The sequence below is a fragment of the Felis catus genome, chromosome D1 (genome assembly GCF_018350175.1).
Source record: "Felis catus isolate Fca126 chromosome D1, F.catus_Fca126_mat1.0, whole genome shotgun sequence".
NCBI lineage: Eukaryota > Metazoa > Chordata > Mammalia > Carnivora > Felidae > Felis > Felis catus.
The window spans coordinates 53,831,564-53,856,561 of record NC_058377.1 but is presented as its reverse complement, the minus strand read 5'-3'; the positions used below and the strand labels follow the sequence as shown (position 1 = coordinate 53,856,561).

At 37.4% G+C, this 24,998-nt stretch overlaps 1 protein-coding gene and 1 pseudogene across 8 annotated transcripts in view; one reads left to right on the top strand and one right to left on the bottom strand.

Moving 5' to 3' along the window:
• NARS2 (asparaginyl-tRNA synthetase 2, mitochondrial) overlaps positions 1 to 24,998 on the bottom strand; it is a 131,219-nt gene that overhangs the window by 91,931 nt on the left and 14,290 nt on the right. The window lies entirely within an intron of this gene.
• LOC123380500 lies at positions 194 to 23,946 on the top strand (annotated as a pseudogene).

Here is a 24,998-nt window from a genome sequence, read left to right as displayed (position 1 = left end):
AGGTCTGGAAATAACTTAAGTGTTTGTCAACAGATGAATGGTTGTGAGATGTGTAGATGTGAGATGTCATAAATTTGTGAGATGTGTGTATTTATACACATATATACACACGCATGCACACACATACACAGGGGAATATTACTGAGTCTTTAAAAAAAAAAAAAAAGAAGGAAATCCTGTCATTTGCAACAACATGGATGAAACTCGAAGGTAACATGCTAAGGGAGAAAGCCAGACAGAGAAAGGCAAATACCTCATGATATCCCTTAAATGTGGACTCTTAAAAAACAAAACAACAAAAACCCAAAAAAAACCAAACTCATAGAAACAGAGAGTAGGAAAGTGGTGGCTAGCCAGTGGGGAAAATAGGGAAAGGATAGTAAAAGGGTACAAACGTTCAGTTATAAGATAAATAAGGTCCGAGGATCTAATGTACGATATGATGACTACAGTTGGTAACACTGTATTATGTAATTGAAATTTGCTAAGACAACAGAATTTAAATGTCCTCCCCACCAAAAAAGGTATATAAGTAAGGTGGTACATGTGCTAATAAACTTCACGGGGGGAATCCTTTCATAGTGTGTAAGTATACTGAATCATCATTTACACTTTAAAATATCTTACAATTTTAGGTGTCAATTATACCTCAGTAAAGCTGAGAAAAAAGCTTTAGATTACTTTTGTTTCTGACTTTATATAAAGGCAATCATATAGTATGTTTGACTTCATTCAGTCAGAATTGTACTTAAGCGACTTATCCATGTTGTTGTGTTTTGCTGAAATTCATTTTTATTATTATTTTTTTTAATTTTTTTTTCAACGTTTATTTATTTTTGGGACAGAGAGAGACAGAGCATGAACGGGGGAGGGGCAGAGAGAGAGGGAGACACAGAATCGGAAACAGGCTCCAGGCTCTGAGCCATCAGCCCAGAGCCCGACGCGGGGCTCGAACTCACAGACCGCGAGATCGTGACCTGGCTGAAGTCGGACGCTTAACCGACTGCGCCACCCAGGCGCCCCTCATTTTTATTATTGTAGAGTATTCCATTCTCTAATTTTTGACAATTCACCTATTCTGTTGATAGACATTTGAACTGTTCCCACTTGAAGCTAGTATGAGTAATACTGTTATGTACATTTTTTAATGTCTAGTGACATGCATTTACATGGAGAACTGTTGAGAATGCCTATCTTTGACATTAGTAGATTATGCAAACTGTTTTCCAAGTGGTTACATCAATGTCCTTTGCCACCAGCTGTGTATAAGATTTCACACTGTACTGTATCAAAGTAGTGATGATTCTCAATAGGTAGTCTGTGGTTATGTGGGGTGGGGTTTCCCAAGATCTTTTCAGAAAGCTCATGAGCTCAAATTTGCCATATTATTGTCATAATAATAGTAATGAGTTGTCTTTGCCACTCCGTTGATATTTGCACTGATGGTGCAGCAACTGCATAATACTACTGGCATCTCATTCAAATCATGGCAATGGCACCAAACTATAATAGTAGTCCTTGTATTCTTCACCACCTGCATTCACAATGAAAACAAAAACAAAAACAAAAACAAGCCAGTTTCACCTAACAGTGTCTTTGATGGGGGTGCCTGAGTGACTTAGTCTGTTAAGCATCTGACTCTAGATTTTGGCTCAAGTCACAACCTCACGGTTCATGAGTTCGGGCCCCAAATCGGGCTCTGAGCTGGCAATGTGGAGCCTACTTGGGATTCTCACTCTCTGTCCCTCCCCAGCTTGCTCTCTCTCTTTCCCAAAGTAAATAAGCTTTAAAAATAGTAAGAAAAAAAAAAAAACAACAAAATAAAACAACAAAAAACAACCAAAAAACAAAACAAAACAAAAAAAACACACCAAAAACCAAAAATAGAGTGTCTTTGATGAAGATGTTTTATTTATTAATTTTGTTAAATCTTGACCCTTAGTACAAGTCTTTTTAGTATTTGGTATGACAAATCAAGAAGTACACATAAAACACTGAAGCGGGGGATATACTGAAGTACAAATGCTGTCTCGGGCAAAAGCACTGTGTGATTGAGCTGAGAGTTGAACAAGCTACTTTATTTCATGGAACACCAATTTTACTTGAAAGAGTGATTAACAGTCTTGGATATTTGGCTGACATTTTCTCAAAAATGAATGAAGGGAAGCTATCACTGCAAAAAAACCAAGCAACAGTATTTTTTTTTTCCCAATGATGAAATTTGAGCTTTCAAGCAAAAATTAGGATTTTGGAAAATGTGAATCTGCCACTGTGAGCTTGATAGCTTCCTTATATTTAAAGACTGTTTTGATGATATTTAGAGTGGATATTAATAAATTTACGTATGCCAACGTTTAAAACAACTGTATAACTCAGATAATATTTTCTAATAACAAATACATGATGCTACAAAATTATACATGGGTAAAAAGATCCCACATATATTACTCAAATTGTAATACAGATCAAAGGATTTCAATGTAACAGTACGAAAGTATATAAATATATTGGTTATACAGGCATACCTTGTTTTATTGTGCTTCACAAATATTGTGGGATTTTGGTGTGTTTTTACAAATTGAAGGTTTGTGGCAACCCTGCAGTGAGCAAGTGTATCGGTGCCATTTTTCCAACAGCATCTGTTCACTTGGTGTCTATGTCACATTTAGGAATTCTCATAATACTTCAAACATTTTCATTATTATTATATTTGTTATGGGAATCTGTGATCAGATCCGTAATTGTTGTGGGATACCATGAACCAGCCACATAAGATGGTGAATTTAATTGATAAATGTGTGTATTCTGATTGTCCCACTGACTGGCTGTTCCATCTCTCTCCCTCTCCTCAGGCTTCCCTATTCCCTGAGACATAACACTGAGATTAAGCCAATTAATAACCCTACAATAGCCTCTAAGTGTTCCAGTGAAAGGAAGAGTGTCACATCTCTCACTTCAAATCAAAATCTACAAATGATCAAGCTTAGTAAGGAAGGGATATTGAAAGCCAAGGCAGGTGGAAAGGCAGCTCTCTTGCACTAGTTAGCCACCTTGTGTGCACCTGTGCGCATAGGAAAAGTTCTCGAAGGAAATTAAAAGTGCTATCCAGTAAACGCATAAATAATAAGAAAGCAGAACAGCCTTATTGTTGATATGGAGAAAGTTTTAGTAGTCTGGATAGAAGATCAAACCAGCTACAATATTCCCTCAGGCCAAAGTCTAATCCAGAGCAAAGCCCCAACTCTCTTCGATTCTAGGAAGGCTGAGGAAGCTGCAGAAGACAAATATGAAGCTAGCAGAAGTTGGTTCATGAGTGTTAAGGAAAGAAGCCGCCTCCACAACATAAAAATGCAAGGTGAAACAGCAAGTGCTGATACAGAAGCCACAGCAAGTTATCTAGAAGATCTAGCTAAGATAATTCATGAAAATGGCTACAATAAACAGTAGATTTTCTATGCAGATAAAATAAGCCTTCTGTTGGAAGAAGATGCCATCTAGGACTTTTGCAGCTAAAGAGAAATCAATGCTTGGCTTCAAAGCTTCAAAGGACAGGCTGACTATCTTGTTAGGGGCTAATGCAGCTGGTGACTTTAAGTTGAAGCCAGTGCTCATTTACCATTCCTAAAATCCTAGGGCCCTTAAGAATTATGCTAAATCTATTCTGCCTGTGCTCTATAAATGGAACAACAAAGCCTGGATGACAGCACATCTGTTTACAACATGGCTTCCTGAGTATTTTAAGCCTACTGTTGAGATCTACTGCTCAGAAAAACAGATTATTTTCAAAATGTTACTGCTCATTGACAATGCACCTGGTCACCCAAGAGCTCTTGATGGAGATGTACAACAAAATGAATTGTGTTTTCATGCCTGTAAGTAACACAACATCCATTCTGCAGCTCATGGATCAGGAGTCACTTTGATTTTTAAATCTCTTTCTGTAAGAAATACATTTTGCAAGGCTATAGTTGCCACAGATAGTGATTTCTCAGGAAGACTGGGGCAAAGTAAACAGAAGACCTTCTGGAAAATATTCACCATTCTAGATACCACGAACAACATTTGTGATTCAGGGAAGAGGTCAAAATATCAACATGAACAGGAGTTTGTGGATTCCAACCCTCAAGGATGACTTCATGGGGTTCAAGACTTCAGTGGAGGAAGTAACTGCAGCTGTGGTAGAAATAGCAAGAGAACTAGAATGACAAGCGGATCCTGAAGATGTGACTTAAGTGCTGCAATCTCATGACAAAACTTGAACAGATGAGGAGTGGCTTCTCGTGGATGAGCTAAGAAAGTGGTTTTTTGAGATAGTATCTACTCCTGGTAAAGATGCTATAAAGACTGTTGAAATGACCACAAAGGATTCAGAAAATTACATAAACTTACTTGATAAAATGACAGCAGGGTTTGGGAGGATTGACTCCAATTCTGAAAGAATTGTGAGGGTAAAATGCTAGCAAACAGCACTGCATGCTACATAGAAACTGTTCAAGAAATGAAAAGTCAAGTGACAGGGGCAGTTTAAGAAACTGCCACGGCCACCCTATCCTTCAGCAACCACCACCCTGATCAGTCAGCGGTTGCCAACAACATCTAGGCAAGACCCCTCACCAGCAAGAAAAGGTTACAATTCACTGAAAGCTCAGACAATGGTTAGCATTTTTTAGCAATAAAGTATTTTTAAATTAAGGTGTTTTTTTAGACATAATACTAATGCACACTTAAGAGACTCGTGTATAGTGTAAACATAATTTTTATATGCACAGGAAATCAAAAAGTTCATTTGACTTGCTTTATTATGATATTCACTTTACTGAAGTGGTCTGGAACTGAACCTGCAGTGTCTCTGGGATATGCCTGTAGTGTGAACTGGGAAGGGCATTCCAGGCATAAGCAAGAGCCAAGGAAGAGATCAGTACGTTATAATATCAGTACAGATTCTGCAACATAACTAATCTTTAAAAAACTACCATTTGTTCAATTGTGATATCAAAGAATAGCCACAGAAATCTGAAAAGACTACTAGAATACTCCTTTTCCAACTACATACCTATATGAGGCTAGATCTTAATCCCCTTCAACTAAAACAACACATTGCAACAGAGTAGATGCAGACAGAAATAAGAGAATCCAGATGTCTTATATTAGTCAGACTTTAATGAGATGTACAAATATAGAAAACAATACCACTTTTCTGAATTATTTTTGTTTTAGAAAATACATTTATTTTTCATAGAAAATATTTTATTTATGCTAAAATAATGAGTCTATAAGTAACTTTACATGAAGTAATAAAAATTTTAAATTATTCTCAGCTTTGATTTCTAATGTGGCAAATATCAATATACCTCATATAAACAAAAGCTTGTCAGGGTCCTCCATAACTTTTTAGTGTAAAGGGGTTTAGGGAATGCTGTACCAAAACAATTTGTCTCCCCCAAGAGGAAACAAAGTAGGTTACTTAACACAATCAAGGCCTAAAAGAAAGCCTTAATAAATAGAAGATGTCCAAATAGAATTATAGGCAGAAGTCTCACCGTCTTCAATACTGAAAACTTCCCATCAAACCACAAGCCTCCTGCCAGAATAATCTTTATAAAACTGAAATTTTGATTACTCTGAAAACAACACAAAAATCCTTTGATGGTTCCCCAAAGCCTCCCCTGAACTAGCATAAAAGAAACTTCCTTCTATGGCATTAACCTTCTAAAGCTTTCTTGCTCTAATTCATACTCATTTTGTGCACCCTACTCAAGTTGTATTGCAAATGCCCTCGTTAATCTCTGGGTCTTTGTACACAGTACATTGCTCCCTCTACCCAGAAGCCCTGAGTGGACTAAGTTACTTGTCCTTCAAGATTCAGCTGATAAAAATCACTGATCCATGAAGCCTTCTTACTACTAATGGCCACGCCTAATGCTCACTCTGAGCCTAGGTTAGGAAAAGGCCCCTCCTATGTACTTCCATAATAACCTGTATATGCTAGCCATTCCTTTATCCAGGCACCGTGCTAGACAAAAAGACAAAGCAATGAATAAAAGAGCTCTCTTTGGGAGCTTATATTGCCTCATGGGGAAGAAAAAAAATGAACATGTAAACTAATAAAGATTCAAGATAAGTACAAGTAGTGATAAATGAGTCAGGGATATGGGGGAGTGGGGTGGGCAGTGTTCTGAAGCAGCAACGGGTCAGCAGGGACCTCAAGGACGAGAATAGGTTTGCTCTATGAGGGAGGAATATTCCAGACACAAAGAATAGCTAGTGGAGAGTCCAGGAAGTAAAAAGGGGCTTCATACATTTGAGGAGTAGAAGGCAGGTTACTGTAGCTTGAGAAGATTAGGATTAGAGAGAGAGTGTGTTAACAGATTCAGTTGGAGAGGCAGGCAGGAGTGAGATCACTGTAGTGCCTTCATAAATCATGATAAGAAGTTTCGATTTTATTTTAAGAACACAGAGTAACCACTGAAATATTTTAAGCAGTGTTTTGGCATGATGTGTATTAAGATTACACTAGTGTCTGAGAGGAGAACAGATAATAGGAGAACAAGAGTGTAAATGGTGAGACTAATCACAGGCAAGAAAAGACAGTGGCTTAGATCAGAGGGGTAACATTGGAAACAGAAAGAGAGATAATGAGAATTTACACTGAGGTAAATCAACAAAATCTGCTAATACATTGGATGTGGGGTTGAGGAAGACAGGAGAAGCATGAATAAGTTTCACTTTTAGGTTGTTTACTTGATAAACAACTGAACCGGTAGCAGTAGCTTTTATTGAGATGGTAAAGACTGGAAGAGGAAGAGGCTATGGAGAGAAGAAGTTGAGAGTTATATCTGAGACATATTATGTTTGAATGTATACTCGACATCAAAGAAAAAACATCAAGTAGGCAGTTGCTTTTACAAATCTGGAGCCCAGAAAGAGAGGGTGGCGATGGAGATAACGGTTTGTAGTCATCAGTATGTAGACGGCACACAAAGTCTTGGAACCGGGTAAGATTACTGCAGGAGAGATCATAGACTCCTGCCTCTCAACGGTGATGGTAATGTTTCCTAGCAAATATTTTGGAAACTTTAGGGGGATTTAGTGGACAGGAGTCAAGGTTGTCCTGCAATATGTACAGAGTCCTACATAACTAAGATTTTTCTGGCAATCTTCCAACTTTCTGCTTGATATTAATACAGGCGATCAGCATAAAATGACCAACAATGCAGATTCGAACTGCCTGAGAAACAATTACTTTTATCTAGTTTATATACTGGGTCACAGTATAAGGTTTTATTTAGAAATGACTTTTGAGCAAAAACATATGAAAATCACAATGGATGATTTTAAAGTTCCTCCCACTCGAATGGGCTTTGATTCAACTAACTTTGCCCTGATCACATAAAGTTTAATAGTGCAATCCAATTTAACCCAGCCTTTCTCTATCCTGCACAACAGAAAATGTTCTTTTGCTAGGTTATTCTGCCATTGGAAGACAGAAAATACAAAGTCAAGAAAAAAAAATTTTAAATATGTGTATCCCAGGGAGTTTCCTATCATGGGGGTCTAAATTTCTCTCTATTTCTTTGAGGATTTCCAAGAAAATATTAAATAAGTATTTCGAATTGCTGTTTTTTTTTAATCTGTTCTCATAGCAGAACAAATATAGCTAAGTAGTTTCAAAATCCCAAGGGAATAGAGTAGAAAAGCCCACACAAATCTGACTCTGACTCCATGTAAAACACAGAGCAAGGAGAGAGTAAGGAGCAGTAAACCGAACAGTAGAAAAGAAGACAATCAACCATGGAAAATTTATTTGACCTCCAAAGTGACCGAAGCACCCACATCCTATTTGACTCCCTTTTACCCTGTTTCCATCTTCTGCTTTGTCCCCTCCTCCCCCACCTACATTTGCCCCTATTTCATTTACTCATAATCCCAGGAGGAAAAGTCAAGAACAGAATGTATAAAGATGAAGCATGGCACAGAAATCTAAAAGGTCTAAAATCAAAACAGCATGCCATTGCCCTGTTTACCCTAATCCGCAATTTCCTTTAAAGAGCATGAAGGAAAAGGAGACTACTTACCATCTGTAAGCTCCACGTAACCAGTGAATATCCTATTTTCTTTCTTTACTGCATTTAAGGGTTTATTGAGAGGCTATGCCTTTCATGACACATATAATAAAGAATCAAAGAATCTCTGAGTTAGATGAGACTTTAATATAACTGCCATTAAGAAAAAAAAAAAAGACCCTAATGCTTAAAAATGTTGTGTTAAATGCTAAGTCAAATGTCATACTGAAATAGTTTTTGGCAAGACTAATAGTAAAATCCAGATTTCTCAGTTTCTGGTACAATTATCTTTCTAATACACCAGGTTGCTCTATTTTTTTTTTTTTTCCTGTCAGTAGAAACAACACAATAGGATTCAAAATGCTTTTTTAAAAAAGTCTATTAGTCTCTCCTAAGTATGGAATTCTGATTATATAAAACAAAACACAGAAACTAAATCTGTCATATAGTCCCCAAAGGTTGGTGGTTTTGTAGTTTTATGTTCCCTGTCAAGCTGTGTCTCAAAGGGGGTTGGTATCCTGTCACAGCAATTGCCCTGACATGCCATAGACTGCATCCCACATCTATAAAAACCAAACCCAAGGAAAACAGGCACAACAAGCTATATTCTACTTTGCTGATTACGGTAGTTTTGAGAGTCTCCTACTATTAACAAGCCATGTAAGTAGGTCTTTCAATGATTCAATAATCTCCAGTAAGTCCAGGTCATGTTTCCTTACTTTCCAATCGCTACAAATGTGTGTATCTTGGTATACACTGAACTTCTAATATAAAAATAATCTTTCTTAAAATAAAGATCCATTTACATTCCAGAACACCCACTAGCTAGAACACCCACCCTCAGCCCTGTGAAAGGTTTCATTTTGGCAACTATTTGATCAGCAGAAAAGGAAGTTGTTAGCTCAGACTGTTTGTAAACAGTCCGCTTTCCTGCTGAGCAGTCGAGAAAGAGAGAAAGAACAAAGGAAATAACAAGAAAATGGGTTTGGTTGTCTGTAAGATCAGAGGGTGAGGCGGGGGCAAAACAAAAGGTGAATAAACAATGCTGCCTTACCTTTTTTTTCTTTCAGGAGAGAAACAATGCTAATTGCCAAAAGTCAAATTTGCTCCCAAATATGAAGGGGTAAGGGAAAATGTAGCAACCATTTTCTTCATTATCATTTAAAAAATATTAATTGTGCCATATTAGTTATCAGACTGGGGCTATAAAGACGCATATGACATGCTTCTAGCTTGTCCCATTTTCTAGCCCTTTTCCATGAGAAGGGAAATCTATTGTCCAGAGTTAAGTCTCCAAACCACTTGTACGTATCAACTAAATGAACATCTCACATTTACTGAGGTAAAGGAAAAAGTGAGAACCCTAAGAGGAGGCGGGAGGGAAACATTCAAGTAATAAAGGCTAATTTGAAATATGACTTATCAGAAAAATTCCCCTTTAGCTCTTTCTGATCATAAAAGCATTGGTTCCAAACCTTTTCGTCAACACTTTAAAACTTCTCTTTCGCTCCCTCCTTTCCATGTTTACCATCGCTACCAAGACCTGGTCTGTATCACTTCATATCTAGATTTTACGTCCATGATCTACTACCTACTCCTATCTCTCCCTCCTTCTACCCTATTCTTGATGCTTTCATCGAGCTTATAAATCCTCACTGGTTTTGCAGTGTGTCCTCTACTCTGTTCTAAGCTCCTTTACCTTTTCAGGCTTCTTTCTATTATTTTCAATTAAAACCTCTCAAAAACAGAAAAACATATTGAAAATACTCTTCAAACCTAACTGATCTTGTTCCCTCCATTTACCTTAGTCATTCTTACCCTCAGTGTTTGTTTTTGCTGTTCCCCGAGATATAATGTTTCACCAATCTTCTCCACCTAATCATTTACTGGTTTATAATGTTATTCAACTTTGTATGCAGTCATGTCTTCCCTAGTTCCTTCCTGATAGGGACTATTTTATATTTCTTTCGTCCCTCCTAAAGGACTTGGCTACCACTAGACATAATAGACACTCAAATCTTTATAAAACAAAATTGCACCAAGCATCTTGAATCCTTGTCAAATTTCTAAGAAAGCCTGTCCCTTATGTCCCATACTTCCTCCCAGTATAAAAATTGAATCCAATCAACAATGTAAAAACATTTTCCTGCAGTTGCTGTGTGGAGCAAAGCGAGATGATGATACTTGGAACAGAAGGGCTTGGTCATTTTCACCTGTGGCTGTGGTACTTAAGAACAAACTATTATAAGGCATATGAATATAAATGTCATCATTTTGGTGCTACTCAAACATCATCAAAAAAAGATTTGTATCATTTTTGGAGATCAAAGTGTCTCCTTAAGTCAACAATGCCATGGAATGCTTCCTTCAAGGATGGCAACCATAAAATAAGTGTCTGACTTTCAACAAAAATCCATTCCTCAAAACAATTAAATGGCATTGGCCCTAAAAAGAATAGGCTCAAAAGAGTTTTCTAGTGTTTATGAAGCTGACCTTTTCATTTGAGCACTTAACTAAATTCTAATGTCTGGACCAGAAACATTAAAATTCATGTTAACAAAAAAAAAAAAAAAAAAAAAAAAAAGGAAAGTCAACTTCATACTTTAATTAATGTATTCTAATTTAATTATTTAATTTTCAACAAAATGGATGGAGCTAAAGTATTATGCTAAGCGAAATAAGTCAAAGACAAATACCATATGATTTCACTCACATGTGGAATTTAAAAAACAAAACAAAAGAGCAAAGGAAAAAAAAAAAGACAAACCAAGAAACAGACTCTTAACTACAGAGAAGGAACTGATGGTTACCAGAAGGGAGGTGGGGAGGGGAATGGGGGGAGATACAGGATGGGGATTAAAGAGTACACTTACCATGATGAAAAAAATTTAAAAAAATAAAATGATAAAAAATAAGCAATGGAAACAACCATTTGTAGAAAAAAACAATCTCCTCCATATTAAAAGTTTAAAGGTTTTAACAGATGTGGACTCGCCATCATAACTACTGGGAAAATACAGGCCAGGAGTAGAGATGACAAAAACAACAACAACAAAAAATGTGCCTTGGTGCTGACATGCATAAACTACTTTCTAAATATATCCAGAATCTAACCACATTTTAGGATCTACCATTTCAACTCTGGTCTAAACCCCTATCATCTGTCTACCTGGATTACTGCATTAGATTCTTAAGTAGTTCTTCTTCTTCTGTACTTACCCACCTACCATTTATTCTCCATACAGCAGAGTAATTTCATTAAAACAGACGTGATTTACATCATGCCTTTGCTTAGAACTCCCTAATGACTTTGCATCTCACTACAAGTTAAATTTCTCACAATGGCCTTTTGTAAAGCCCTCTATCTGAGGTTTCTAGTAGGAATCTTGATCATCACAATGATTAGGGAGAAGTATTGGTGTTTAGTGGGTACTATCAGTTTCAAATATTCCATGGAACATTCTTGTGAATTATGTGAATTTTGTTCTTTCAATATACTCTGAATTTTCCAGGATGCATCTTCCATGTTAATTAAGGGAAGCTTGCACTTTGGTGTAGAACTCTACACCAAGAATCATTCACTATATCACAAAATCCCATCATCATTAGCAACATTTCATGGCTTTAGAGTCACTAATACAACATATCTATTTAAATTCTAATTTACAGCTCTCAAAGTGTGAGCAACTCTATATAATGGCTTGCCTATCTAGACTTGTCACACCACAGCATTCATACAACGAAATATGCAAATTATATTACTTTCACCTAATGTCTTCTTTATAAGGAAGCTGGGAACACTGTATTATTTTCTTTTTAAAATAAAGTGCTTAAAAGCTTCTATTATCTATACTTCAAGAGAAAAAGAGGTTATCACAACACACTTGTTATATTGCACCTTACAAAGTTAAACATCACAGCCCTAGATCATCTGCCCCTACTCCCAACCTGTTACACCACCAGTCTGAGTTCCCCTCCTTCACTACATCTACACTGGTCTTCATGGTTATTTCTTAAAAACTTTAGGGAGCGCCTGGGTGGCGCAGTCGGTTGAGCGTCCGACTTCAGCCAGGTCACGATCTCGCGGTCCGTGAGTTCGAGCCCCGCGTCGGGCTCTGGGCTGATGGCTCTGGGCTGATGGCTCTGGGCTGATGGCTCTGGGCTGATGGCTCGGAGCCTGGAGCCTGTTTCCGATTCTGTGTCTCCCTCTCTCTCTGCCCCTCCCCCGTTCATGCTCTGTCTCTCTCTGTCCCAGAAATAGATAAAAACATTGAAAAAAAAATTAAAAAAAAAAAAAAAAACTTTAGGCAGCTTCAGGCACAGGGCCTTTGTATTTGCTGTTCCTTCTGACTGAAGAATGTTCTTCCCCCAGGCATCAACATTACTCAATCACTCCCTAACATCCATCATATTTTTGTTTGAATATCTTCTGAGTCTTTTTCTGACCAGCCAGTTTAAACCTGAATGCCCTTCCAACAACTTCCTAACCTCTTTTCCCCGACTTTAATTTATTCCACAGTACAAATCACCATCTGTTCTGATTATCCATTGCCGAGTAACACAGCACTCTAAACCTCAGTGGCTTAAAATAAACATCTACTGCTATCTTTCATGATTCTGTGGGTTGCTTAGGCTCATCTGGGTGGTTCTTGCTTGGGATCTCTCATGTGGTTACAGCCAAATGGCTGCTGGGACTGAAGTCATCTGAAGGCTCAACTGGGCTAGACATCCAAGATGATTTCTTCAACCACAAGTCTGGTACCTTAGCTGGGATGGCTCCAACAGCTGGGTGCTGGCCTGGAATCTTTGTCTTTAGCTTTCCCACATGACTAGTGTGGGCTAGCTCAAAGCATGATGGTCTCATGGCAGTCAGACTTCTCATACAGATGCTGCCTTCTCCTAGAGCTGACATTCCAAAAGACCAAAGGCAGAAACTAAGGTTTTGACCTAGCTAAGGAAGCTTCATTTCTATCTTGCTTTACTGGTTACACAGAAACGGCTCAAATGAAGTGTGGGAGGGGACAACAGAAGGGTTTTAACACTGGGAAGCAGAGTACACTAGGGAGCTACCTTTTGAGACAGTCACTACAATACCTAATACACTATATATTTTACTCACTGTGCTTCTCTTTCTACAATTATTCATCGCAGAAAGTGAAAGATAAAATTAAGAGCAAAAATCAAAGACAAATATCAAAAAGAGTCACAAATTGCCTACTTTGTCCTGTGGACATCACTGACCACTCTAGCACCTAATTTCTCTTGTCAGAGAATTCTCCTAGCAGACTTACCAAACAAAATGTGAACTACATTTGACATTTAATAATACTGTACAATTACCATATACAATCCAATTAAATAGTTATTCCATCTACAGTTTCATGTGTCAGCTTTATCTTCTGGATAAAGATTTGAGAACCAGCTCATTTTATTATTTTTTTAAAGATTTTATTTTTAAGAAATCTCTACACCCAATGTGGGGCTGGTACTCACAATCCCCAAATCAACCAAGAGTCACATGTTCCATTGACTGAGCCAGTCAGGTGCTCCCCTGCTCATTTTAATTTAAAAAACAATTTTTAATAAAAATTCTCAACATGACACAATATGAAGCTGTGCTTACTAGTACATAACAGGGAAAAAAACTGAACTAGCTAGTGAATTCTCCTAGTTGGTAGAGGCAAAAGAGTTATAGGTATAGGGGAGAAAAGGATGTTCACCATAATGAACTAGCTTTTTAAGCCTGTTTCTACATTTGATGTCGTATATTTAAGAGTTTCTCCAAAGGCAGTAGCTTTTAATATTGACTGCACCTGGTAAGCTTTAAAAATTCCCCAGGCTAGATGACATCTCAGACCAATTAATTTGGATTTCTGGGGGCACAGCCCAGGTGTTCATACTTTTTTTTTAAATTTTTTAAAAATGTTTTTATTTATTTTTGAGACAGAGATAGAACATGAGCAGGGGAGGAGCAGAGAGAGAGGGAGACACAGAACCTGAAGCAGGCTCCAGGCTCTGAGCTGTGAGCACAGAGCCCGACACGGGGCTTGAACTCACAGACCATGAGACCATGACCTGAGCTGAAGTCAGATGCTTAACCAACTGAGCCACCCAGGTGCCTCATAGTATTCATACTTTTTAATGTTTCTAGGTGAATTAAACACGCAGTCAAGATTGAGAATCACTGCCTCAAATTCTCCTTTTTCCTTTACCCCCAGCAGTCTCTTCTAAACAAGGAGCATTAAAAAAAAAAAAGAAAAAAGAACCAGTAAAAGATTTTAATTTTTTCAAAAGAAGGCAAAAAAGGGAGGAACTTTTTTTTTAAAGAAAAAAAAAAAAGGACAGAGGCACCAAGTAAGATGTTTAAAAGAAATCCAAATGCATAAGCAATCACAATAAACATTAGTGGACTAAATTAAACAGGAAAAGGGCAAAGACTAAGTGATTTAATGTTTTCAAAAATCTAAACTATACGCTGTTTCCAAGATTACAATTTAAACATAAGACAAAATCAAAAGGTTAACAGTAAAACAATGAGTGACAGTAAAAAGCATGCCAAATACTGATCAAAACCGAGTTAGTACGGTGAAGTCAACATCAAACAAAATAGACAATGAGGCAAAAAACAGTGCTAGAATGAAAGAGGCCCACTATAAAACTACACATTGATTTTAATCAACAAGTGGTTCTAAGTTTGTATATACCCAGTAACATAGCCTAAAGAACACATAAAGCAAAAACTATGAGAAAAAATGGAAAACGTACCAGAGGATTTTAACATACCACTAAATGGCAGATAAAGTATACTAAATATCAGTAAACATATTACATATCTGCATATATAATAATCTTGTTCTAATACATATGTATTGAAAACTACCCAATAAATGAAAATATACTTCCAAAGATAAACACAACATTTAATAATACAAAAAATATAAAGTGCCTAGGATTAAATATAAAAAGGTATTCATAATCTGTATAAAGAAAATGATTCAACTGTTTTGAAAAAGATTAAAAACTCCTAATACAGAGTGATCTATCATGTCCAGGGATAAGAATTTGATACCATAAAGATGCCAGTTTTTCCAAATTGATCTACAGAATCAGTGCTATTCCAATTAAAGTCCAGATAGAGTTCCTTTTGGGGCTTGTCAACATGATTGATTAATTTCTATGGAAGAGAAAAAGATCCAGGATAGCCAAGAAACTCCTAAGAACGGGTAGAAAGATTCTTACTACATGTTAAGATTTCTCAAATAGCTATAGCAATTGAGAGAGTGAGGTATTGGCATAGGAATATTCTGATAAACCACTGAATACAACATACAGAAACACACACATATGTGGAAACTTGATTTATGACAGAGTTGGCAACTGTGATCACAAGAAGAGAAATGAACTATTCAATAAACAGTGCTGAAACAGTTATCCATTAAAAAAAACCGGGACTCTTACATCATATTCAAAACTCAATTCCAGGTAGATTAAAGACATATGTATAATGCACAAGCTATAAAATTTTTAGGAGACAATAAAAGATTTCTTTAAAAAACTTTTTTAAATGTTTATTTATTTTTGAGAGAGACAGAGTGCAAGTGGGAGAGGGGACAGAAAGAGAGACAGAATCAGAAGCAGGCTCTAGGCTCCGAGCTGTCACCACTGAGCCCGACACAGGGCTCAAACTCACAAACCGTGAGATCACGACCTAAGCTGAAGTTGGATGCTTAACCGACTGAGCCACTCAGGCATCCCAATAAAAGATTTCTTAAGCAAGATACAAAAGCACAGACCATAAAGGAAATGACTGAAGCTTGACTAAATTCAAATTAAGAACTGTTTATCAAAAGATACTATAAAGAAAGAGAAAATGCAAGCCAGAAACTGAGATAAAATATCTGCAACAATACACTCAACAAAGGGTAAATATTATCCAGAATATAAAAACACTGATATGAAAAGACAACACAATAGAAAATATTATAGAAAAAGAAATGAGTGGCCAATAACCATAAGAAAACATTCCCAACCTCAATATTTATCAGAGAAAATGACATCAAGATCCCATTTACATCCCTGAGATTGGTGAAATTTTAGAAGACTAAAAAATATGAGGTGTTGGCAAGGATGTGGAACAGCACACCCTACTGGTGGGAGTTTGAATACATTCTTCTCTTTCAGTAAAAATCTGGATTTATGTAGCAAAACTGAAACTATAAACATGCACTTCCACTATTTCGTAAATAGTCTTGAAGGCATATTGGAATCACCCGGAGAGCCTTAAAAAATACTAATGCTTAAATCTTATTTCCCAGAGATTTGGATTGAATTGAAATATACAGAGGGGAAAAAAAAAACCACACCAAAAACAAAAATCCAACTTATCACAGAATAGTATGATTCCATTTATATTAAGTTGAAAACCATGCAAAAAGAAACAATATTTTGCCTACAAGCACACCCATGTGGTAAAAATATTTTTTTTATTTATTACTTTTTAAAGTTTATTTATTTTGAGAGAAAGCAGGAGCAGGAGAGGGACAGGTGGGGAGGGGAGAGGGAAGGAGGGAGGGAGGGAGGGAAGGAGGGAGGGAGGGAGAGAAGGAGGGAGGGAGGGAGGGAGAGAGGGAGGGGGGGAGAGGGGGGGGAGAGAGAGAGAGAGAGAGAGAGAGAGAGAGAGAGAGAGAGAGAGAAAGAATGAATCCCAAGCAGGCTCCAGTTATCAGTGCCCAATGCAGGGCTCAAACTCACTAACTGTGAGAACATGACCTGAACTTAAAAGACTCAGCTAGCCAGGCATCCCTAAAACTATTTTAATGTTTGTTTATTTTTGAGAAAGAGAGAGAGCAAGCACAAGCAAGAGCGGGGGAGGGGCAGAAAAAGGGGAAAACAGGATCTGAAGTGGGCTCTGCACTGACAGCAGCCAGCCCAACATGGGGCTTGATCACAAACTGTGAGATCATGACCTGAGCTGAAGTCGACACTTAACTGACTAAACCACCCAGGCACCCCTAAAACTTTTTTTTTTTAAAGCACAGGAAAACAAACATAAAATTGGCACAGTAGGAAAAGGGAGGGAGATGGAATGGGAAAGGCACAAAATGAGGGATCAAAGGTACTAACAATGTTCTATTTCTTAAGTTCAGTAACGGGTACAGGTGTATGCTTTACACTGCCTACATAGCTTGCATTATTTGATATCTACATGATATTTAATAAAATGAATTAAGAATTACTCATAGGTTACTTATACAAAAACAAGCAGTACTTAAAGCTCTTGTCAACCATAGGTTATCAGTAAATGTTGTTATTCTCCTTCCCCAAGGAAAATAAAAGGCCGTCTGGGAAGAATGGCCAAAAAAGAAAAGGCAAGGATACTTTATTTTAATGTGGTGCTCAGCCCTTAACAGTAGTCTGCTACCTCATGAAGAATCTTTAACTTCAAACTTTAAAGTTTTGGTATCTTTCTCAAAAGCCAATTTCAGGAGTCAATGTGATGTGTACAAACAGCATTTACTTGACTGCCAAACAGTTCTTGTTTAAACTACAACTCTGTCCCTTAACTGTGCGGTCTTTGGTAAGCTGTTTTTTTTGTTTTGTTTTGTTTTTAAATCTGAGCCTGGTTTCCTCATGTAAAAAAGAAAGAGAACTTACTCTACAAATATTTATGGAGCACCTACCACGTGCCAGAGAATGTACCAGGTATTATACAATAATGTACAAGAAACATACGGTATTTGTTCTCCCAAAGGCAAACAAATTCCTACTTCAAAAGGTTGCTGAAAAGATGATATAATATAAAGGAACTTGACATGGTGCCTGAAATATACTTGGTATTCAATAAATGTTATTTCTCTTTCTTTTTCTGCCTGGATTACTTAAAGCTAATAAAATGGGATTAGTCCTTTTAGAAAGCCTGTCTAGTGGTCTAACATTACAAAAAACACCAATGAAATAACATATATACAATCAAGTACTATAAAAGTATTAGTTGACTTAACATACTGTACAAAACATTAGATGTTATTAGTTTGATCTATCATCAGGGTAAAATACTGGCATCTGAATCAAAGTAAAACTATTTTAAAATTATGAACCCAAGCATAACTGGATTCAGATTTCACAGTGTTTTTATATTCTTAATGATTTGACTTAAAATGTATCCTTGTAATATCTGCAATTTTCTTTTAATATGTCTGGCTTTCAAAGTCACATTATTTTGGTGGCATTTATTATTCTGGATTTTGTTTTTCCCATTTAAAAATGTCTTGCAAATTCATTTGCTGAGAAGCAAAACGGAAATAACTTTGTAAGTCAAACAGCACTAACTAGCACAGTAGTTTTCACAAGAAAGGAGGATTAACAAATATTTACAAGATGAATCAAATAGTGCAATTTTAGTCCAGTCGTGTGGCTGATGAGATTAGATCATTTTAAGAACGTACTCTACTTGGTGGATGCCGTAGGATGGAAGAAATAGCTCAGTCTTCCGAATGAGACCTAGTAGCAGCAGGCTGTATGGGCTCACAGTCTGAGGGATTTTTCTTTTTTTTAAACCATGTGTTGATTCACAAAATCCTCACTTCACAGTGGAAACAGCAAAAACACAGTAAAGTCAGTGCTCTTCTCAATGCCCCAGAAAGCAGATTTGCTTCTCTTAATCTACCGTGATATTTTCTTTCTTCTCTTGAATTAGTTTCATTGAAAAAGTAATGTATCTGGTTAAAATTGGAAAAGAAAAGTTAAAAAAATTTGGTAATACACTGACAGATGATTCATAAGAAATAGCACCCACGCATATTGCTGACAGAAATAAAGGCTGGTACAAACTCTCAAGAGAAAACGAGAACAGTGACTGCCTAGGGCAAGGAGAACTGGGTAGCTGAGAGTCAGGAGTGGAAGGGAAACTAATTTTTGACACACCCTTTGTCACTTGTGAACAACCTAACTTTTACATATTTTTGTTGTTGTTGTTTTTAAGTAATACAAGCAGATGATTAAAAATTCAAAGCACACAAAACAGTAGGCCCCCGGCTGGGGCAAACACTAGTATGTATGTCTCTTATCTATTTTCCTAGATATGTGTTGTAGGCATTTTTCACATGGCAGAAACTGGATGCCTCTAGCAGAAATGAACATTCTCGACAAAGAAGAAAAGGATTAATCTTAAAGCTGAAAGTTCTGCAAAGCTAAAAGCGCCCACAGAAAATATTCATCAAAACAAGTATCCTGGGTGCCTGGGTGGCTCAGTTGGTTAAGCGTCCAACTCTTGATCTCGGCTCAGGTCATGATCTCACAATTGGTAAGTCTGAGCCTCACGATGGGCTCTGCGCTGACAGTGTGAAGCCGGCTTGAATTCTCTCTCTCTCTCTCTGCTTCCCCAATTCTCCCCAATTCTCTCTCTCAAAATAGATAAATAAACTTAAAAAAAAAAAAAGCCCAAGTATCCAAATGTCCCACCAATGTCAGGTAGTGTGGAGGACACAATTCTTCCCCACAAGAAGTTTACAATCTACATGAGGAAACAAAACAGATGTAAAAAAAACCCAGTAAAGAACAACTGAATGTCAAAATAGGCTATACAGCAACTGAACACAAGTACAACAGGATTTGGAAGAAGGAAAAGCTTCATGTTAGATGAAAAAGTTGTTCTGGGGGCACCTGGGTGGCGCAGTCGGTTAAGCGTCCGACTTCAGCCAGATCACGATCTTGCGGTCTGTGAGTTCGAGCCCCGCGTCGGGCTCTGGGCTGATGGCTCAGAGCCCGTTTCCCGTTTCCGATTCTGTGTCTCCCTCTCTCTCTGCCTCTCGCCCGTTCATGCTCTGTCTCTCTCTGTCCCAAAAATAAATAAACGTTGAAAAAAAAAAATTAAAAAAAAAAAAAAAAAAAAAGAAAAAGTTGTTCTGAAAAGAGGTTGGAACTGGGTTAGCCCTCATACCATCTTGAAGGTTTAAAAGAAACAGGTAAGAGTATTAAAAAAGTGGAAACATCAAGCAGAACCAAAATGATGTGTGTCATAAATGACTTAGCCATAAAAACATAAAAGAAGTAAAATTTCTGAGGTCCAGTAACTTATGGTTACCATTTCTAGAATGCACAACAGTTTGGAAAAGAGAAAGTTTTGTTTATTAAGTTTTGCATATTATTATCTTATTAAGTTTGCATATGAGCTTTTATTTTTGAAAAGCAGTTTTAAGTTTTCATACGTGTCACTTAATCCTTACAACTTATAAGCATAGTGTCAATCACATTTTACAAGTGAGAAAACTGAGGATCGTGGTGGTAAAAAGTAGTTCAAAGTAATGAGTCTTTTTCCCCCTTTTTAACTCTCACCTTTGGCATGACAGAGGGGTAGTTGCGCAGACCCACTCCTCAGTGAAACTGATGAAAGCTATAAAATAAAAAATAAAAAACACACCTTACCCTCACCCCAGCTATTCAAAGTCTCTGGGAATGGTCCTAAGGACATACTGCAAATGAAGAAACATCTATTCAAGAAAATCTACCAAAACTTGGTAAGGACAAGTGGTGTTTGAATGACAACCCACTCCCCCTCCCTTCCCCATCACAGCTCAGCATGACAGAAACTCCACTCCAGATAGATAAAACAGCCAATGAAAGAAGGCTTTTTTAAACCTCAGCTCCCAGCTGGAGGACTACCTTAGCAGGAGGGACAGCATGCCAGCATTTCTCACCTTCTCCACAGCTACCTACTGCTGAAGCTAAGTTCTGGGTGAATGTGGCCAAGAGGTAGGGTCTCCCTTCTTCTGCCCAGTCCCTGCTGATCAGAAGGAGGCTCGGCCTTGGGCAAGGCACTAAGAATACTGGGCCCTGATTCTCTTGCCCAGCCTCACAGGGTGTGGGTTCCACACTGGGAGAGGCAAGCCGAGGAGACATGGGGCTGCCACCCACTCCGTGGAGCTCGGTTGCTATATCGGCATGTCACTTAGAGAGAAGTGTCCATTGTCCCCGCCTCCAGTACCACAGCCTGGTTCAGGGATTTTGCCCAGGGATAGAAGCAGGCTATAAAAGCACTTTCAATTCTTTTTTAAAGAAACCAACTTCATTTGCAACAGAGTATGGAGAAGTTCAAACCTAAGGGTACTCTTAAAAAATGCTTGTGCTAAAAGGCTAATGCTAGCTATGGACAGATTCACTGGAGACAAAGACTAAACTGCCAACCTGAGAGATAGCAGGGAGGAGACTTTGTGGGCTCAGGATACATTCAAACACTGACTTTGGGAAGTACACCTTTAAAGGGGCCTGAATTTGACTGGATCAATCTGTGAAGCAATTTATGCTCCGGAATATTGTTGAAAACAATAGTGCAATCACCTGGAATTGGTGGAGTTTAAGAGCTGGGTGTGCTATGGGAAAGAGATGGCCAGAGAGTCCAGCCAGAATCAATGCCATCTCTGGGAGATTATGGGCATACCAAGGCTGTGCCACCCAGGGGCAACATCAGAGGCTTCATTCACACTGCTGGAGAAATGGAGGGAATAGACTTGTTTCTAGAATAGAAAAAGAACTCCTATACTCAACAACAAAAAGACAAATAAGCTAATTAAAAAATTGAAAAAAGACTTAAGTAGACACTTCTCCAAAGATATACAAATGACCAACAGGCACATGAAAAGATGCTCAACATTCTTTGTCATTAAGGAAGTGCAAATCAAACCCACAAAGAGATACTGCATCCTTTAGAATGGCTATAATCAGAAACTGAAAATTACAAACATTGGCGATGATGCAGTGAAACTGGAATCCTCACACACTGCTGCTGGGAATATAATATGGTGCGGCCACTGTGGAAAATTAATTTGGCAGTTTCTCAAAGAGTTAAACATAGAATAGTCATATGATCCAGCAGTTCCGCTCCTTGGTATATACTCAGAAGAACCGAAAACAAGTGTTCAAACAAAAACTTGTATACAAATATTCAGAGCAGCATTATCAATAACATCCAAAGGTAGACACAACCTAATGTCTATCAGTGAATAAATGGTTGAACAAAATATGGTATATCCACACAGTATAATATGACTTAGTAATAAAAAGAAATGAAATTCAGATACATGCTACAACAGAAGCCAGACACAAAAGGCCACATATTGTATGATTCCATTTATACGAAATTCCAGAACAAGAAATCCATAGAGCGAAAAAGTAGATTAGAGGTTACTAGGGGGAGAGGGGAATCAAGAGCTCTGCCACAGAGATTCTGTCGGAGTGATGAAGAAGTTTTAAGAAATAGATAGTAGTAACGGTTGTATAGCACTGTAAACAGAACTAATTGTATTGAAATGTACACTTAAAAATGGTTAAAATGGTAAATTTTATGTTACATGTATTACCACACACACAAACACAAAAGCAAACCAATCTAATGCCAAACTTCAATATACAGTGTAAGATTCAGCATGAAAATCTTAGTATGAGACTCCCCACAGTAGGAGATTCAGCTATGAAATTACACATCTTCTTGGGTTTCATTTAATAGGCTTACACTTTCAGTTCATTCTTAGCTTTAAAAAGTATTTAAATGTGTAATTTCTAGGCTTGAATAATATTCCTATTATATGAAGTATTACTTTTAGATTTTCTCAGCCTAATTTAATTTCACAATGTGTGACCATTTATCTATCACGCTTTGGCATAACAGAATTGTAATTTTAAAAACTTAAACGTGAATTACACATTTACATATAAATTGCAAATGGTCAAAAGCAAAAAGCAAACAATGAAATACAACTTCATACCCTCTGGGTATGGCTACGTTTAAGAAACAAAAAAACAAAAACAGAAGGGCAATAATAAGGGTTGGCAAAGATGTGGAGAAACTGGAACCCCATGCATTGTGGGTTGTAACATACGATGGTGCAGCCACTTTGGAAAATGGTTTGGCAGCTTCTCAAAATATTAAACACAGGGTTACCATATGACTCAGCAATTCCACCCAAGAGACATGAAATCATATGTTCATCGAAATGTTTTCACAAATGTTCATAGTAGCATTATTCATAACAGCCAGAAAGAAGGTAGAAACAACCCAAATACCAAACAACTGCCAAATGGATAAACATAATGTTGTACATCTATACAACAGCATACTAGTTGAATGTGAAAGGGAATGAAGTACCGATAAATGCTACAGCATGAATGAACTTCAAAAACTTCGTGCTAAGTGAAAAAAAGCCAGAAATGTTATATGATTCCATTTATATGAAATGTTCCCCAAAAGACAAATCTATAGAGAGCAGTTTAGTCGTTCCCTAAAGCTGGGGTGGGAATGCGAAGGGACTGCTAATGGGTACCAGGTTTCACTTTGGGGTGATGAAAAGGCCTAAAATTAGATTGTAGTAACTGATGGCTGCACAATCTGGTGAATATACTAAAAACCATGGAACTGTATGTTTTAAGTGGGTAAATTTTATGGTATGTAAACTATATCTCAATAAAGTTCTTTTAAAAATCTGCTCCATCTTTTCATTCCTATAGCTATCCAAGTTTATTTTCTATCACTTACCAATATGAACCTTCTAATTTGTCCATCCAGAGTCCAAGGAAAACCCCACACTCAATTACTTGACTCTGCTCACAGTGTTCCCCTGTGAGGAATATTCTCCCTAGGTTACACTCAAGTCACAAATTCATTTTGAAGATTTTCCTGACCAAGTCAATCCTCATGGACCTAATTTTCCTCTAGATTCCATGCCACTTGTAATTGGTAACACTGTAACCTCAAATACATACATAAAGCAGTTTCATCTTAGAGAATGAACAGCTAATTTTTGTCATAATCTCTAATTCTTGGCTTTAATCTCTTTTACCTTCTCAGGGACGAGCTAGCATCTTGAACACAGGTGGTACAAATGTCTACTGAATCACACACACATGCCTTGAATGCAACTTCCTCCATATGTGTTCAGTAGTACCAAAACCTTAACAAATATCCAAAGTCTTAAAGCAGGAAACAGAAGTGAAGAAAAAGGAACTAAAATGCTGGGACATGCTATCACTTCTCAAGAGTGTATTAGAGAAGCATGCGTTCCTATAGTGCATTTCAAGGTGGCCATTTACTATTGTCCTCAAACTTGGGTGTGGACTAGGCATCCTTAACTTTAAATAGTTACTAACACTTCATTGTTGTCACAGTAAAAAAGAGCACTATAAAGAGAAGGAAGAATTTAAATATGCAACTCTACTTCCTCCTAACAGTGGGGTGCCAAGATTCAAACCCCAGTGCCTTTACGTGCAGTCAGGAGGAAATTAACACAATGACCCTTGGAATTAGTACTGAACAGAGGTGTCTGAGGCGGGAATAAGAAGGAGCACTGCTTTCAAAGGACAGAGGGGCAGCAGGGGCAGAAGACAAGTCTTAAACACCAAACTTCTAAAAGCAACAAAGACAGCAGGTCATAGCAAAGAAGCCACCAATTGCTGAAACCTGATCTAAAGCCTGACTGCAGGAGCCTACAAAATTTCAGAGCATTTCTTTCTGGTATCCTGTATAGGCAAGTCTAATTCCACTATATGAAATTCTTTAACCTGGCCCTGAAATGACACAAACTGAACACTTCTCATTTGTTCAGCTTCAGAAATATCTATCTTTCCCTTCTCCTGTATTTATACTTATCTGGTAGCTTGCCTTATATTGTTTAAAAGCCAAAACACACAGACTGTAATCATTCAGACTTGCTTATGGGATTTCCCTAGTAGCAAAGCAGTTATCTTCAAATGTATCATTATTTCAGTTTATTACAGATTTTTTTTACTTGTTTAATTTGGGTCTCTTTAATAATTGCCTTATTTGTAAAAAGTCCTTTAAATTATACCTTTCTTTCCCTGTCATTTGGTTTTTAATATTCGGTTGCTTAGAATAAGGGACTATGACATGTTGTTAAGGTGGGTAACTCTTCTTCACTTCAGTATTCA